At 40.2% G+C, this 17,053-nt stretch overlaps 1 protein-coding gene across 2 annotated transcripts in view; it reads left to right on the top strand.

The window, feature by feature from the left end:
* Nucleotides 1-287: 287 nt before the first annotated feature.
* The window catches only part of MIDEAS (mitotic deacetylase associated SANT domain protein), a 49,324-nt gene continuing 32,558 nt past the window's right edge, over nucleotides 288-17,053 (top strand). Inside the window, exon 1 of one of the 2 annotated variants that reach the window (XM_032188362.1) lies at nucleotides 288-444. The gene's annotated coding sequence lies outside the window, so the exon portion shown is untranslated. Of the gene's footprint in view, nucleotides 445-973; nucleotides 1,075-17,053 lie in introns of those variants that run through there. The other variant, XM_032188363.1, reaches the window with a different exon arrangement.

Consider the following 17,053-nt stretch of genomic DNA (forward strand, 5'->3'; position numbering starts at 1 on the left):
CGCCGGGCTCGGGGCGGCGAGGCTGCAAGTTTGGCCAGGTGCTGAAGGCGGCTCTGCAGGGCTCCCCTCCCCAAACAGCGCTGCAGCCTCTCCCCGCTCCTTACTTTTTGGGGCTTTCCGGGGCTTTCCAGCCCTTCCCGGCAAGCAGCAGCCGAGCTGCGGGCAGGGGCCCGGGCCCGGCGGGGAGCTGGGCTGCGGCGGGAGGAGGAGGAGGAGGAGGAAGGCGGGAGGAGGAGGAGTTGAGGAGCCCGGGCCCGGGAGCCTCCCCGCTTACCGCACTAGGAAGTGACGCTTTCCCTGAGTCCCGGAGAGAAAGAAACAAAGTTTTTTTTGTTGTTGTTGTTGCTGCTGTTGGGGTTTTTCTCTCGTCGCCGGCCCTCCTTGCCCTCTCCGCCAGCTGCAGCCCCGCGTCCCCGCGGGCGGCCGCCGCGCCTGGCTGCGCAGGTGAGAAGCGCCCCTCGGTGCCTCAGCCGCGGGCCGCTGTGCTGAGCGCGGTTTGCTTCCGTTTCCCTGCCATTTTGGCGAGGGGGGGCTGTGTGTGTGTGTGTGCGTGTGTGTGCTCCCTTCCCGGGGCTTCTTGTTTCGGGGCCGCAGCATGAGGCGGCCGAGCCCCTGCGGCGGTGACAGGGGGGCCGGGGCACCGCTCGCCGCCCGCTGCGGGGCCAGGCTCGGGGCTCGGCCCGGTGCTCCTGCAGGGCTCTCCCGATGTGCCTGCGGCCGGCCGAGCTGCCCAGCGGGGCTCCTCGGGGTTCCTCGGGGGTCGGGGGCTCGGCCCGGCCGGGCTTGGGCTTTTTTGGGGTTTTCCCTTCGAGCCGGGGCAGCTCCGCGTGTGCCCGGGGCTGCGGGCGCAGCGCGCTGGGCTCCAGGCGCCCGTCGAGGCGCAGCGGCTGGGTTTGCACGGATTGTGTTTCTCGGCTGGGATTTATGCAACGGAGGGGGGTGGGGAGGAATTTATTAGATAATTTCTGAAAGTCCCGTGCTCCCGAACGTACAGCTCTTGCTCTGGCAGCAGCTGAAAAGGACGGATTCTTTGCAGTTTACCAGTAAAAGCTGACAATACGCCCACGCACGTATGTGAGTGTCTTATATAATACTTACGGGTTTTTTAACAGGCGTAAGCAGGATTTATTTTTGGTTTGTAAAGTCGTGTGTGGTTGCAGCCTTCGGAACTAAAGAAATGTTCTTTGCTCGACAGAGATTTACTTGGCTGCCGCTTGAAAACAGAGAGCTTCTTTTTGATAATAGCCAAAATAATTGGATTTCCTCCTGACCAGGTTTCGAGTGCACTGGAAGGGCTCTCCGTACCGGAGCAAGCAATAGGCATTCAAGGGAGGGGAAGAGAGAAAAGAAATGTCCTAATGCAGAGACTGATATTAGGTTGTTTAGAGGGCGAGACTGCAGTTCCACGCAGCAACAGCAGCAGCTTTATGACTGTGTGTAATTACAGCGTGATTGCATAGGACAGCATTGTTGGAACGAATACGTATACACAGGCTATTGTGCAAGATTTCTGTACTGAACAAAACCTGGATTTGCATTGCAAATGGTAAAATGAGAATATATTCTGTATTGAACTGCCATGTTCCTCTTTGACTTTACCGAAGAATTAGAAGGGAGGGGAAGGAGAAGTGGAGCGAGGCTTATCATAGAAGTCACAGATGAAATATTCAGCAGAAACGCCACCTGTAGTGTCCAAAATCACAGCATACACAGAAAGCTTGTTCGTGTTTCTGAAGTGATTATGCAGCAAGTGAGAAGCAGTCAGATTTGCTAATAGCCCTGCAAGTTTAGTGTAATTCCTGCTCTGATCTAATTCCTTGTATGCGGGTGTGGAGAAAAATGCCTGTGTTAAAATAAGCAACTGCAGTTCAGCTATCTTGCCTGGAAATGGAGAGAAAAACACTGGGTAGAGTTTCTGTGTCAGCACATAGAAAATACAAGGTTGAAAGGAATACTAGACAAAGCATAAGTTTTGAACGTGTGGTTTAAAGTGCAATGATTTTTGTGAAGAGCAGCATGTTGTTCGGTGATCTTGCACTGCTGGCTGATAGGACAAGGCATTGGAAGTGTGCCACGGACACTAGTAGCAAGCTTTTTGACTAAGACTTTGGCAGATCAAAATTATGGGTGAAGCTCTTCTGAATACAACTGAAGGTACCTAAGGTTTGTTTTTCAAAGGTGCTGGCTACCTGTAATTTTGTATCCATTTGGAAATTGGCCTTTCCAAGATTAGAGGCAATTTTCTGGAAATGTTATATTTAATTGTCTTTGCTGAGGACTTAATGCTGAAGTCTTGTTTTGAACATTGTGCTGGAAAGTACTATAAAAATGTAAAGCTGCTTTAAAATTTCTTGGTGTTACGCTAGAACATGTTATTTTAGTTGAACTTGCAGATCGTCTTACTGTTGTTAGTTTCCTTAGATTGTTAACGCAACGCTTCATGTAAAATGCATATAACTTTGTTAATGAAGAGCATGGTGAAATGCTGAAGCATTTTTTGTTTGTTTATTTTTTTACTCTAGCGAGTGGCTAATTAACCCCAGCACTAGACCTACCACATGACAAACTTAGTTTCATAGTGATTCGTCTGTAAGTTTATTGCAGCATTTCATTTAACCCAAAATTAGCAAATATACTCTAGTCTGTGCATTGCTGTGGTGTTCTATCTGTAGATATTTTTCTTTGTGTTGTTCTTGACTGATGTCGTAGTTGGTGTTCTAATATCAGTCTCTTCTGGGGAAAACAGGAACAGTGCTTAAGGATTCCTTGAATCATTGTGGTAGTGATGCAACAGTCATTCCTTATGTTGTCTTTTGCTTTGCACAGCCTAGGTGGTGGGAGAAAATGTTTTAGACCAGGATTCTTTGGACTTACGTGCATGGAGCATGTAACTTTTGTCTGTGAGTTGTCCTGTGGTACTCGGGGCAATTAGTCATACCCATACCTTTATTGCATATTAGCAAAAGGAAGGAGTAGCTGTGCTAGCCTTTAACCCACCAAGGCGCATGAGAGTAGCGGTGATAAGAAATGATGTCTGGGGCACGGTATGAGCCATGCTTGTTCCAGGGGTTAATTTATACTTTTACTTTTTATTTCTTATTGCCACCCATATGTGGTAGCTGCAGAACTGCAGAAGATATTGTCGAGCCTGTTGTCTCTCCTGTGATGCTCTTATGTCAAGCTGCCAGGCAGTCCTTCGCGGTGCCTCGGATGGAGGACCTGCAGCCCTTCTTTAGAAGCAGCCACCTTGGTGATGGTAGCAGTGGGTGGGGTGTGGGGAAAGGAGAGGGGCTTGGACACATAAGGAGACAAGTGGCTGCCGTGAATCAGAATGGGAGTCTGCCTAGCCTGCGGTCCCATCTCCAAAGGTGGGTGCGGTTTCAATACGCTTTAGTAATTCTGGAGGAGTTTCTGCTCAAGAAACTAATCTGGTATTTCCTTGAGCTCAGGTAAACATTTAACAGCTACTTTTGTGACCAAATCATGGAATGAGAATACTGAAAGGACTTGTACCAGGTCTAACCAACTATCTTGGTTGTTTCCTTTGTCTTTAAAGAAAAAAAAAAGGTTTTCTGTTTTTTCAAGGTGTTGCATTAAATTACAGTTTCTGCTAAAATGAAATGTAATAAATGTGCATGTTATTTCCAGTGCAGTTACTTCTATTCTAAGTAACATAAAGGGAGAGAAGAAACTGCTTTTCTCAGAGTGCTCAACATACAAAACGCTGGGGGGTGGGAGGTGGAAGGCAGGCGCTCTGGTGGTGAGGTTTTGCAACACGTGTCCAGAAAGCTGGCAAATTCTGGCACAGGCAAGCCAAGGCTAATGAGTCAGCTTCCAAATGGAAGACTTGTCACCGAGCAATTTGTAAATGGGAGGGCTGTACTGCTAATTCAAGGAAATATCATCCTTAGCACCTCCCCTAATAATTGGAATAGTGTGGCACAGAGCTATCTGTCAGAGGGGAGTTGTTCGTGCTTTGAGTCATGCGTTCCCTCTAGTGCGATTTCAGCATTCAAACCAGCAAATCCCTGTCGTGCGATATAGGTCCCGAAAGAGGTGGTTGCTCAAGTAATAATTTAAATTTTTGTAGTTGCATACCAGCAGCTTGCATGCCGCGTGGAAGCTCCTTGGCAGCTACAGTAGCTCCTAGTGCACAAATGGCATGTGTTTCCAGCATGAGGCTGCTCAATAGGCACTGCACAGCGTTTTGCATAACTTCTGTTTCTGAATGGTCTCCAATTGTAGCCCTTCTAGAGTGCTCTGCTGATCAACTCTAGCAGCTGAAAAATACACAGACTGTTATCAGAAAAAGCTGTCTACTTCCCCCTGAAAAGAAAAAAAAAAAAAGTGAATGTGTGCTTTTTGCCAGGAGCTAATGTTCAAGTGTTTAGGAGCAAATGGGGATGCGGCAATAAATCTCACTATTTTATTGTTTGTTTTTCTGCATTGACGCTTTGTATCAAGTTTGGTGCAACTTCATCACCAGGCCTGAATTAATGTAATTCACTAATCTGTATTTAGCCTGAAAGATATACAGATATTCTTCGGATTTGCATCTCTTAAGAAATGAATGGTCTTTTTAATGCACAAATTACTTGAATGCATCTTGATGTGTTGACAGCTGGTGTTGATTAAGAAGTTAAAAACTGGGAAAACCTAGATTTGAAGGGGATGGTGGCAGAGTGTTTAGTATTTTTGTTGTTTTCTTAAAGGCATCCTGAAAGGTTTGCAGCAAAACATGGAATAACATTTTCCCTTGTAGTCTTTGGATATTTAGAATTAAATTTGCAGTCCTATATTGTTTGATTTGAATTGTTTTAATCCTCAGCAGTACTTAAATGACTGAAGCAATGAACTGTGAAACAGTTCTGGTATCTGTTTTTAATTACATTTTGCTGATTATTTTACTTATCCATTGTGTGTTCAGTGTTGGCATATAAAGAGGTAGCAAGTGAAATTAAATCAGTATTTGTGTCTTATTTCTTTCTTGCAATGTATCTTCTCACCTGAAAGTTGTTTCTCAGTTTCTTGGCCTTCCTCATCGTAGTTTACTAGTAGGAGAGGTTATAATTGAATAATATGTATGGTACATCCTCTTATCATGTTTTTCTGATTTTTTGAAATAAATTTGTATGTTTGTGTACATACACAAACTGTTCAGTTACACACCCTTAAATTTCTCATCATCTTATAGTTGTTTCCCTGAGAACAAAGGTTTATTTTTTCTGCGATGTTAGAGGGTACCATTTGTAAAGGACTACTCTTTCAAGCTTGAGTATCATGCTATTTTTTATCTTAATCTATTGTTTAATTGGTTTGGGTATTGTTAGAGCTATAGTGACCAAGACATGCATTAGTTTTGATGGCAGTTGTTGTTCTTATCTTTTTATCAAGGGCTTTTAACTGAGAAGTCTTCAGAAATACTGATTTGGCTTTGCAGTTTGGTTGTGGTACAGAGTTGAATGGTTGACTCCCAGCTACCAGATCAGCTGCATCACTTCAGTGTGGGTAAACTGGAATCTGTTCTCTGAAGCTACGTGTTGTGGGGCACTAGACCTGCTGAAATGCTCCTCATCTTGGCTGTGGTGTGCATTGTGATGGAGTCTCAAGTTGCAACTAGCTGCAAAATTCTGAATAATCTCCAGATTGCCATGGTAGGGTTTGTACGGTGAAAGTACATTTTCTCTGGTTCCCAGGTTGCTTGAGGATGTTGTGCAATTTCAAATTCTGCATAATCACGTACACTTAGGTGTGCAAACTTAATCTGCTATTTTTGTGCATACTTAGGATTCCTTGGGCATCTCCTTTTATACTCCTGCATCTGTTTCTTAGCAATCTGTGATAAGTTATGTTAGAGTTTTATAATAATGTGAGTCAACTGTTCTTGCAGTTTTGCAGTATCCTTAACCATGCAGATTCTTGATCCTTTAGATCATTGAAAAGTAAAGTAAAACGAAGTGCCATGTGTTAAAAATACTCTTGGGATTTTGTTTCTTCCTATGTAATGTATTGTTCATACTTCCAAGCACTTCCTGAAAGAAGAGTTTGCTCTGTTTATGGGAAATTACTACACTTGGGTGGAGAAGAATTTATCAAGCCTTTTCCTATTTTGAAATTGATTTTATACCACTTCAGAACAGAATCCCAGCGCTGCCAAATTCCTGGTGTGAAGAAAGAGAGCCACAGCCCTAAGGCATTCTGATTGCTATAGGAGATTCCAATGATGAGAATTTAGCATGCCAAAAACTCGTGTATGTGAAACCGGCACAGAAATCTGACTGCCACTATGGGTTCGTTTCATTTCATGACTTAGAAAATTCCAAGTTGAAATACTGTCTCAAATCTTTTTTTGACAAGCTCTAGATGTTATCCTGCATAAGACATGCTAAATTTTACGAATATTTGTGAGGTAATTGTTATTATGTTGAATTAAAAATACAAATTTATTTGGAATATGTATTGGAAATTATTATTTTAAAATTATTGGAAAATATATTTTTTAAATATGTAGCATGAGTATATCATATAGTCTTTCTACAAACATATTGGTTTAACAAGTATGTTTTAAGGAATGTTGAGATGCCAGTGAAGAAATATATGAATGCTATAAATCAAAGTTACGAATTAAAAGTGTTACTGTTGAGCATTCTTCTTATAGTTTAAGCTGACCTCCTTGGGTATTTGGAAAGTCTTTTGCACATTAAGGGTATTGTTGCAAGTGAACATTTGTGCAAAATATTGCTTTTGATTATGGTCTTCATTTTTCTAATTTAATTTCAGTATTTAAGCGGTCTTTGTTACAATGATTTTTTTTAAAATATGCAGGAATGCGAAATACACTTAAGAAACTTCTTTCCTACTTGAGTATGAGAACAATTTTGACTCCTTACCTTTTGGCTTTAATGCTATTCATTCTTTGGCAAATGTGAAATATTTCAGGTATGTACTAGCTCACTTTTTTTTTTTTTTTTGCTAGTAATGGTATTTATTTCTGTAGAATATGTACTTATACTTTTTTTTTTTTTTCTCCTATAGAAATAATGTCATAAAAATGCTCTTTTACTGCCTAAAAATATAAAAAGAAGAATGTGGAACTGCTTGCAACTAATTTTAAATTTTAATTGGAGATTCAAGGAGTAAATATCTGACATATTGAGGTATTAAAAAACTAGGAAGTTTGGAATAAGTGATACTGTGCTTAGGTAGTATACTTAAGTGAATAATGGGCTGCCTCACAGCAAACAAAAATTGCATTCAGTGCTTGATATTTTTTCTTTTAAAAAAATGAACAAATCTTATCTGGATGAGCTTAATGACTTTTTTCATTTGCAGTATAAATAAACCTAGTTATCTTACTATTACAAACAGAGGAAATTAACATACAAAGAGCTTTGTTGACAAAGGAAATAAAATGCGGATTTGAATCCTTGACTTGTAAAATTTTCTTCTACAGATGGATGAGCTCTTAAATATTAACAACAACTGTTAATAAATTGCACACGGAAAGATTCAGTTTCCTCATTCAGGTAACCTGTCCTGGCATTTTAAATGAGCCTGCCTGCCTGCTTGCACGTGTATTCAAAGGTGCAGGGTTTTTGTTGGGTTGTTTAAGTATGTATTTGTTAAATTGTACAGCACAGGAAACAAAACAAAAACTTGGGCAGACTGCTTATGAGGAAGCAAGGCCTCTCTCCAACAGGGGCAATAGAGCAAGATTAGAGACCTTTCACCAGGCTTCAGGTTGCACAGCTGATTTCTAATGAGTTTATGAATTTCTCCACAAGGCACTTCTGTCAGAGGTGTCATTAGGCAAGTAAGAGACCAAAGGCAGTGCCCAAATGCTTGTCAACATCAACAATTGCTTGACCTTGTGCACTGGGATGTTTTCTTAAAGGGACGTTATAGCTGAGATTGGAAGTTGATAGGAAAAGAGCCATGTTAGCAAGTTCTTCTTTTGTGCTGACTACAGTGCTGGGTTTGGGTGACGTTGAACAGCAAACAAGAAAACTCAGTATTCAAACCGGTTCACACATGACTCAGCCAAAGGGCAGTAATGGCACTGATGTTGACAGCAACTCTTTGTTGTCTAATGCAGAAAAATAACTTCTTAAGGAACAAAATTTTCAGGTTTTCTATGGTCTTGTGAAAAATTTGAGCGGAAATCTACTAATGAATGTCTGTGAGAGTAATTCAGATCTTTGTGAGATAGGATGCTTCTCCTGCTCTTCACATCATGAGTGCTAATAAAAAAAAAGAAGAAGACAGCACCTAATTCTCAAGCTACATGGTATAGGTAAATCTACAGCTGCACTATTTTTCTTTCAGATTCCGAACCAATATGATTTTACTGCTTCTTTTCACCATTTTAGTTTGAATAGTATGTAAGAAAGTTGTGGATTGCGCTTAGGTTTTTGAATGATCTATAGGTGTCTCTTTTGTCGAAAGCCCATTTGAGGATGTGATCTGCTAGTGACAGTTGCAGTGCAGTGACTTGGTCTGTACAAGTAGTTCTTATGGAGGTCCGTTTGCAGGAATACAGCCTAGAAATAGAAGTTAAGGGCTGCTTTCTAATGTATTAATTAGGTTAAAATGCTCAAGATGCCACAGTCATACCTTTACCAAGGAGTCAGTGTTTAGCCTTTAATAATGTGAAGTAAAATCTTAGATGCAGTCTCTTTTATTAGCCTGAAGTGCTTTTATTTTTTTACCTCCTAGTTAACGATAGGTGGCTGGGGGACAGGGGGGGTTTATGATTTCATTTAGACTTCTGTCTGTCTACAGATGCAACAAGCTGCCTATACTGAAACTGAAACACTGAACAGCAAGAAACATGTACTTGGAACTTAGCCTTGCTCTTTGCCCTGACGCAGAATACCATAAGGTCTTCCAGTCATGGAATTTGCTGGATCTAATATGTGAGCCTACGCTTAACGTTTACAAGCTATTGGGCAACTATGGGATAACTATGAGCAAAGATACAAAGGCACAGTTGAAAGAGAAGGCAAAAAAAAAAAAAAAAAAGCTCTGTACAGGGAGGAAGTGTCTGATGCCATAGCACATGCAGCAAAACTGTTTCCAGCTTTCTCCTTTTCTTGCAGTCTCACTGCTGACAGGTAATTTACATTCTTTGTACCTTATCATCCTCATTTTAAGGTGGTGTAGTTGCCTTCCTGAGAGCCTAGCAAAGGGGCTACAGAGCTGTGGTCTGACCTACCAAGTAGTGGCACAGCGTCACCAGTAGGGATGAAAGTTCTGCCCCGCCACAGAGGAGCTAATTGTTGGGGTGTCCTTAGGGGAATGTCTGATACGTGGGTCTGAATTCTCATCTCCTGTGTCCGGGTGATTGTTTTGTCAGCAGGGTTTGTGCAGGAGGTCACCTGTACAAAACAGCAGCACCTAAACCTTAGGTAGAATAGCGACCTGTTTTTCACTCATGTGCGTGTTCACATATATGCATCCTCTGTGGATCCTTTGCGTTGTGAAGATGAAGAAAACTTTAACTTTTACTCAGTTTTGCTGTCTGCTAAAAAGTATGTTTAAGAAAACAGTTCCTTCTAAGTGACTTGATTTGTGAGAGAAAAGCACGCTTTGGAGGTGGAATGGTGTTCTGTGTTTAGTGACAGCTGTAACTGAGTTATTGCAAGTGACAGGATTTGCTTGGGAAATTGCTCTAGATGAAGTGTAGAATGCCAGGGTGTTTTCAAGTACTGCTCTGAGCCGTACAGTTTGGATGCATGGAGGGAATGTGAAAATCTATTGACATCTTTAGTTACTCAACTAGTTTATTTTTGGGTGCTGATGAATTGGCAGGACATAGTGACCCTGTCTGAAGGAGAAAAGTGTAATGACTTTGAATGCAGGAAACTTAGTGAATATTTTATGGAGTTCCTTGCTACTATTTCTTTGTTCCAGCTTTAACAATGATTAACTCTTTGCTTTCCCAGTGAATATTTTTGCATGGTGTCAGTATGTTTTCATGGAAATATGATACTGCTCTGCAAACAACAAATTGCGCAATGCATAATATAATAGATTTGAAGACTTTGAGGCTATCCTCTTTGAAAAAGAGAGGAAACTGTTTAGGTGATAGGCTGCTATTTTGTGACCCCTTACGTTAAAACCTTCCTAGGGAATAGTTGTAGCATGGATTTGAAATTGGCCTTGGGCAGAAACTGCCGTGAAGTGGAAGGGATATAGCAATCTTGCACGTGCTATTGGGTTGCAAACAACTAAGGAGCTGAGAGGAGTACTTTGTTATGCACAAAAGCACAACTGTATGTTGTGTGAGGTTGATACTCATTTGCTCTATGTGGCTATACAGACCACAGCAAACAGGGTTGAAAACTGACAGTAACAACTGCAAAGTCTTTCGGAAACTTTGCCCTTCCTATCATAAGTTTTCTGCACGTGACTGCCTTGCACACAATTATTACCACTTAGCATAACACATAAGAAAGACTGTGAACAAGAAAGCTTCCTCGAAGTGTGTTCCTCGTAGCTGCTGCTACTACTATAATCCTGTTATAGAGAGCTGATACACGGTCATAACTGAGGAGTTTATTCTGGAAGAAAGTTGGATTTCTTTTGGCCTTTGATGTTCTGTACCCCTACGCTGTCAAATCCTCAACTATGTTTTCTGTTTAAACAAAATTGGTTTATTGTTGGAAATAAGTTACTTCAAAGTTTATTGCACTTAGTGTTACTTGCTGTTGTCTTGCTGAAAAGTTAAAGCTGCATTCATTACTCTTAATCACTCCATATCCCTTTATTCATACAATTCACTTGTGGTCTCTCAGCAGCAGTGCAGATTTTCTTACAAATGCTGAATTTTGAGATTTTCTTACAAATGCTGAATTTTGAGAACAGATGAATTACCAGTCACTTTGAAGGGAAAGAGGCACTGATTTGATTTTTCTGTTAACACGAACAGTTTAAAACAGCTTAAGAAAAAGCAAAAGTTAATACTTGGCTTGCTAATGGGATTCCTAGAGTCAATATTACTTTAAACGTGACTTCTTCCTTACCCCTTTTTTATAAATATGAACAATTTTTTTTTTTTCCTTTTAGTAAGCATTCTGAAATGATTCCAAAAAGTTCATATGATACATGCAGAATAATGTCAACTGTCAGTTTATTTGTTCAGCAACAGCCCTTTATTATCATTAAATACAGTTGCTGGAAAAATGTCTTTAGTCTCACATCTTAATTGAAGGCAGTGATATTAATTTTAAGTTGTTTTTTTGTTTTTGTTTTTGTTTTTTTTTTTTTTTTCTGAAATGTTTATTAGATTTCAGTACCCTCAGTGCTATTTTTTTAACTTAACTTTAATAAATCTATAATTTACTCATTTGTCTGGCATTTTAGATGAGCTGTATTCCTGGATGCCTTTACACGCACTGCAGGACCGTGCAGGAATCCATGGTTATGCTGTTAATTTCAGTCTGTCACCTCGCCTGTCTTTGCAGGGTGTTTAGTGCCTGCCCGGGGCAGGTGGTGGGGCCTAAGTTACTGGAGAGAGCCCTGCAAGTCCCAGCAGCCACAGGCACAGGTCACGGCATGCAGACTGCCAGGTGCCTGGTGTTGAGGGCATCCTGTGCTTCCTGACCCCTGAGAGTGGTGAGTTCAGCTGCGGGGTGGACAGAACCCCTTTGAGAGATACTGTTTCTTCAGGCTAGGACTTGGGCTCTTGTTCAGCAGCTGATGCATTTCATTGGGAAACATAACATCAAAAAAGCATGCTTTTAGATTCCAAGTGGCTTTGGAGCAGCTGTACTACAGCTAAACAAATATAACCCTCTGTAAGAGGAAACAACTTTTCTACCAGATATATGCACAGATGGATTGTAATCATACTGAGGCCAGTGTTTGCCTCAACAAGAGAAAAAACTTCTTAGAGGAGAGCTATAAATGGAAATTTGTGCTTACATTAGCCTGCAGCAGCAATTTGAGAATAATTCCACAAGATGCCTAGTAGGAACCAGATAGGCATCTTAGGGAGTTTGAAAAATTGAAGTTAGGGAGATACAGGCCATGACATACAACTGGAATGTACATTACAATTAACTGGTCCACAGATGCCTACCCAAATGTATTTTGAATATAAAAAAGGATTGTTTTTTTTGTTTTTCTTCCAAAAAATGCAAATTTGGAAGAGATTTAGTCATTACAGATATACTTCCTAAAATATTTGATGATAAATAGAGCAAAGTGCAGAGCTAAAATTATATTGTACTGCACTTATGAGAGCTATTGCAGAAGATAGGATTCTTCAGGAAGGAATTATGATGCTTAAGTAGTGGATCTGGTATAATTTTTTTTGTCTTTAATGAACACATTAATGAAGTATTCTTCACTACTTCAAATACTGAGACAATGAAGTGGGTATTCTTATTTCTAATGGGATTCTGTTTTGAAAAAGCAACTTCAAATTTAAAGCAGACATGGAAATTAAAACAACACCCTTCTGTGTCTTAAAATAAATGGATTGTATCTCCTGATACAGTGCCAGTGTCCAGAGGAAGCCTCGGGGCCACGTGATGGAGTCGCATGCCTTAAAGACTAATAAATGACTTTAAGCTGGTACATACATTTGCAATTGTACACCTTTCTTTCTTTTTGGGGGGAGGAAAAAAAAAATAAGGAAGAGGTGTTCAGTGATCAGTTTTAAGCGTGGAGGTTTTCCAGAGAGCCTGGGAAGGATGCAGCGCTGTTTTTGCAGTGCATGTTCCCTGAGGTCTGTGCAGCAGAAGAGACCACAGCAGTTCTCTGGCAGAAGTTGCTGTGCTCTGCTGCAGGCCAGTTTTCCACAACTCTCAGCAAGTTGGTCACCACAGATTGTTCTTTCCGCATGTCAATTTTGTGTACAAAACTACATCAGGAAATTGAAGCCAAAATTCAGGAATTGGAAGGTTAAGCATTTCCCTTGTCTTTTTGCATCTGTATGCAATTTGTTTAGGATTTTTGTGTGGGGGAGGAGGGAAGAGTGTTAACTACTTACAAATGCACATCTCATTCCTCCCCAGAATGATTGTGGAAATCATTTCCGGCAGATTTAGTGAAACAGCTACATCCTTCTCAGTAGTAGAGACTGTTGTAAATACACAGATTAGCAAGGAGCAGGGAGGATATTATTGCAGAATTATTGCTTCTCCATAATGAACAGGAAAAGAGCATGTTCGTGTTCTGCTGATGAATGTTTTACTATTGCAGCTAGGAAAGCAAATATCCTTACTGCTGTGGACTTTACCTTAAACTATTTATTTAACGACCACCAGAAGTGTCACTTTACTTGCTTAAGATATAAAAGACTTTAAAAGTTGGAATGTGGTAAGCAATTTCCTTTTTTAACATTAGAGTTGCAGATATGCTTATTTTAGAATTTGACTAGGGAGCTAGTGAAACGATACTGGAAATTGAGCAACTGGCAGCTGTTTTTTTTTTTCGTTTTTTTTTTTTCTCCTTGCTACTGCTGCCGGGAAAACCCCAAACTTTAAATCCAATGTCAATGATTGCTGGGGGGAGGTATGTGTATGATTTTTTTCAGTATTTCCAAGCATTTGTAACAAATCTTTCAAATTATTAACAGTTTCTATAGTGATAATGGAGAAATTTTGCACAATATTCTTTACATATCTGAAAAAAGTGTATATTCCTCTTCATGAAGCAAATATCTGTATAAAAATAAAGTGTATATATTAATATAAATGAAATGCGTGGGAAAAACCTTTATTTCTTTAAGTGAGGGAGATAAAGAGCATAATTAAAATTAAATATAACTTTTTATTGGTTATAGCTGTTTTATGTCCAAGTCTGTCCTATTACAGTCAGATAAGGTAGAAGTAAAAAAAAAAATAAATAAAAAATAAAAAGTACACAATTGTGGGAAGCTACTTAAAAATCAAAGCGACAAGTTCTTACAGCTGCATAATTGTATGGGTGGTTCTCGTCTTTTGAAATAGTTTGTCTTATTTACCACGGTATTTTGTGGTACTAAGTGTATTTAACTGGAAAGCATCCTGTTCTAGCAAATGGACAAAATGTACTGGGAATGTAGGTGTAAGAGGGAGTGCATCTGCAGACTAATACGCTTACGGCTTCAGAAAAGAGGTATTTCATTCTTCCTCCTAGTTATCTTCTCACCTTTCTCTCACGTTGGCTTCCTACATGTTCCTACATGTTAAAACAGGAATAGAAATGAAGCATTGTACTTGGTCTCAATCTAAAAATTGGAAGTGATAAATTCTTCAGCCCTGAAGAAGCCCAGAAGCCGTGGGCCTCTGAAACTGCTTGATGAAGAAATCCCTGTCTCTGCACAGATGCTGGTGTGAAGCTTGATGCCAACTCCAGAACCGTGCATCTCGCAGAAGGTCAGCTGAAGATACCTGAAAAGTAGAAATCTCATTAGTTAAAGCAAAGCTATATGTTTATATGAACGTAGCCTGCTACATATAGGATCTGCGTAAATTTGGAAGCCTCTGTCATCTGATTTTTTTTTCTTAATAGTCTTACATACAGGTAGCTATGCATGATTTTGTTGTTGTTGATGTTCAGTTGTCTGGTTGGGCGGTACTTTGATTTGGCATGTCTCATCTGCGAGGGAGCCTTTCATGCTGATTTGAGATTTTTAATGAGGATGAGAGAATAAAGCCGAGAATGTAAGTAGAGAGAGACTTAGGAACAGAATTGACACATCTTAATCTACCGTAATAGGTGAATTTCATCACACTTATGTCCAAATTATTACTTGTTCTTTCTTTCTAAGTAATGCCGTGACTTAACATTCCTCATGCATAACTCTCAAGGCTTTTTTTTTTTTTTTTTTTTTTTTGTGAACAGCTGCTGTAAATGCATAGCTTTTCATGGAAAGGGGAAAAAGAAGACTTGCACTTTCCTCTCGTGTTTGTGTTTAAACCCTTTTCCCTATTTTTTTTTTTCCATACAGTGATACTTCCTTGAATCTCACAACCAAATGCCTGTGAAAGTGAGGGTCTCACTGACCTTTCCTGTTACAGCAGAGGCTGTTCTGCCTTCCTCCCAAAATCACCACAAGCTTCACTTTTAGCTTCTTTGAGGCTGGGGTTAAGCAAAACTCTTGGAGAACTGAGGAGGTGGGTGCTCATCCCTGCAAGGGTGCAGCTCCTGTGTGCGGGCAACGTGAGGGCTTGGAAGCTCATTTGTGGCACCTCAGATGAGGTGGCTGGAGACAAAGAACGATCTTCTTTCCCCTTGGAGAGGTTGGCAGGAAAGAGGTTGTGAAGACAGGAGGATTATGTTGTTTGTGATAGTTGCTAAAAGTCTTGCAGGATTTCAGAGCTCCCTTTCCTTTTTTTAATCCTTGGACTTCCAAGTGTGCTTTTATGGTCATGGTGATCATAGGTAATTTAAATAGATGAAAAAAATATGTGAAAGAGAATGAACTTACAGGTATAAATCAATCAATTTCCTTCTTTCTTCATTTTAACTCATTTCTGCATGCAGAGACAGTTGTGAGGAGTTTATTCAGCACTGTCACCTAAGCCCTAGACAAAATTACTCTTAATGTCACACTTGCAGCTGAATAGGTCTGCCTGGTATTCCTGAATTGCTGCTGTGTGTGTGTCCTGGGCACTAATACAGCCAAGGCGAGCATATCACTATGCATATATGGCTTAGAGATGACAGCTCTAATAAAAGCCAGAAAAATATTCTTAGATCCATGATAAACCTGCATTGACTGCTATATATTACTAATATAATCTTGAATGTATTATTATGCATGGCAGTTCACAGAATCTTACGGGCAGACTGAAATAGAAATATTTCAGGTAGATTTCATATGTGCTTTAGCCAACCTGAGGATGGGATTTCAAACTGAATAAGAGATTAAAGATGATTAAAAGGGTAGGGCAGTAGCTTGAGACTTGCAAGTCCCAAGTTTGGCTCCCTGTTCTGCTGTAGCCATCTTCAGACAAGTCATTTCTTAGCCTCTCTCTGACTTACTCCTCTTCAATAAAAAGGGAATAATAGTTCCCTCCTTTGCTGAGGCGTTGCCAGAGTAAGTGCATTAAAGAGTATGTGGTGGTGTTATACTGTGTTTATGGGGCCGTGCACCTGCATAAAATAGAAAATGTTGTAATTCAGTTTCTGTACTACAGCATAAGAAAAGAAGCCATGGACAATGAAAAGAAGCCACGGACAATAAGGGGATTATACCTGACTAGTGTTGTCATTTTCCTAAATATGTAAATAAAACACTCAGTTCAATTTACAGAAATGCCCTTCGCCTTAACGTGCAGTTTCAGGCAGAGCTTTTGGACTGCACCCCAGCATTGCAGAACACTGTACCTGCTCTGAGTATTGGTTAGAGATATCTAGTATGATGTTGCCATATATACTAATGTTAAAGCTTTCCTACAGATATGGGTGGGTGGCCTTTTATGTGTTTTAGAAGACATTATAATTTTATATCAAAATAGCTTTAATATTTACACGAAGGTGGGGAGAGTTCTAGAGGATATTTTAAGTAGTAGTGTTCTGTACTTGTTTCTGGATTTTAGTGCATCTGATCAAAATGGAGATGCTTTACCTGACATCTTGCAAATACAGTCTGTAGTTGCACAGTATGAAGGAGTGAACAGAGGACAAAACTGAGATCAAGAAATTCCAAGAGAGTGATCTTTTTATTGGCTAATTGCTGGCTACCCTTCAGTGCAAAACAGTCTCTCTGTTTACCTATTGAAAATACAGAATGTTGCATGTTATGTACGGGATGAGGTTGGGTGAATTGGTGTTAACGTATTGCTTTTGCCATTGCAAAGTAGTATATATAAACAATAAGTAGTCCAATAACTGCAAGTTTGTTTGTGGGCAAGTTCCTTTTACTGCTTTCCTCAAACTAAAGATGTAAAATTGAAAAATGTAAATGTAAAATTGAAAATGTTTTTCTGCCTCGATTGAATCGTAGCTCCCAGACATTTTTCCAGCAGGTGAGAGCTGTCTAACAAATGTCAGCCTGCTGACAGGAGGCTGGCCATTCTTTCTTATTTTCTGGAGATGTGTTAAAAATAGTAAAGTC

Source organism: Aythya fuligula, chromosome 5 (genome assembly GCF_009819795.1).
Source record: "Aythya fuligula isolate bAytFul2 chromosome 5, bAytFul2.pri, whole genome shotgun sequence".
NCBI lineage: Eukaryota > Metazoa > Chordata > Aves > Anseriformes > Anatidae > Aythya > Aythya fuligula.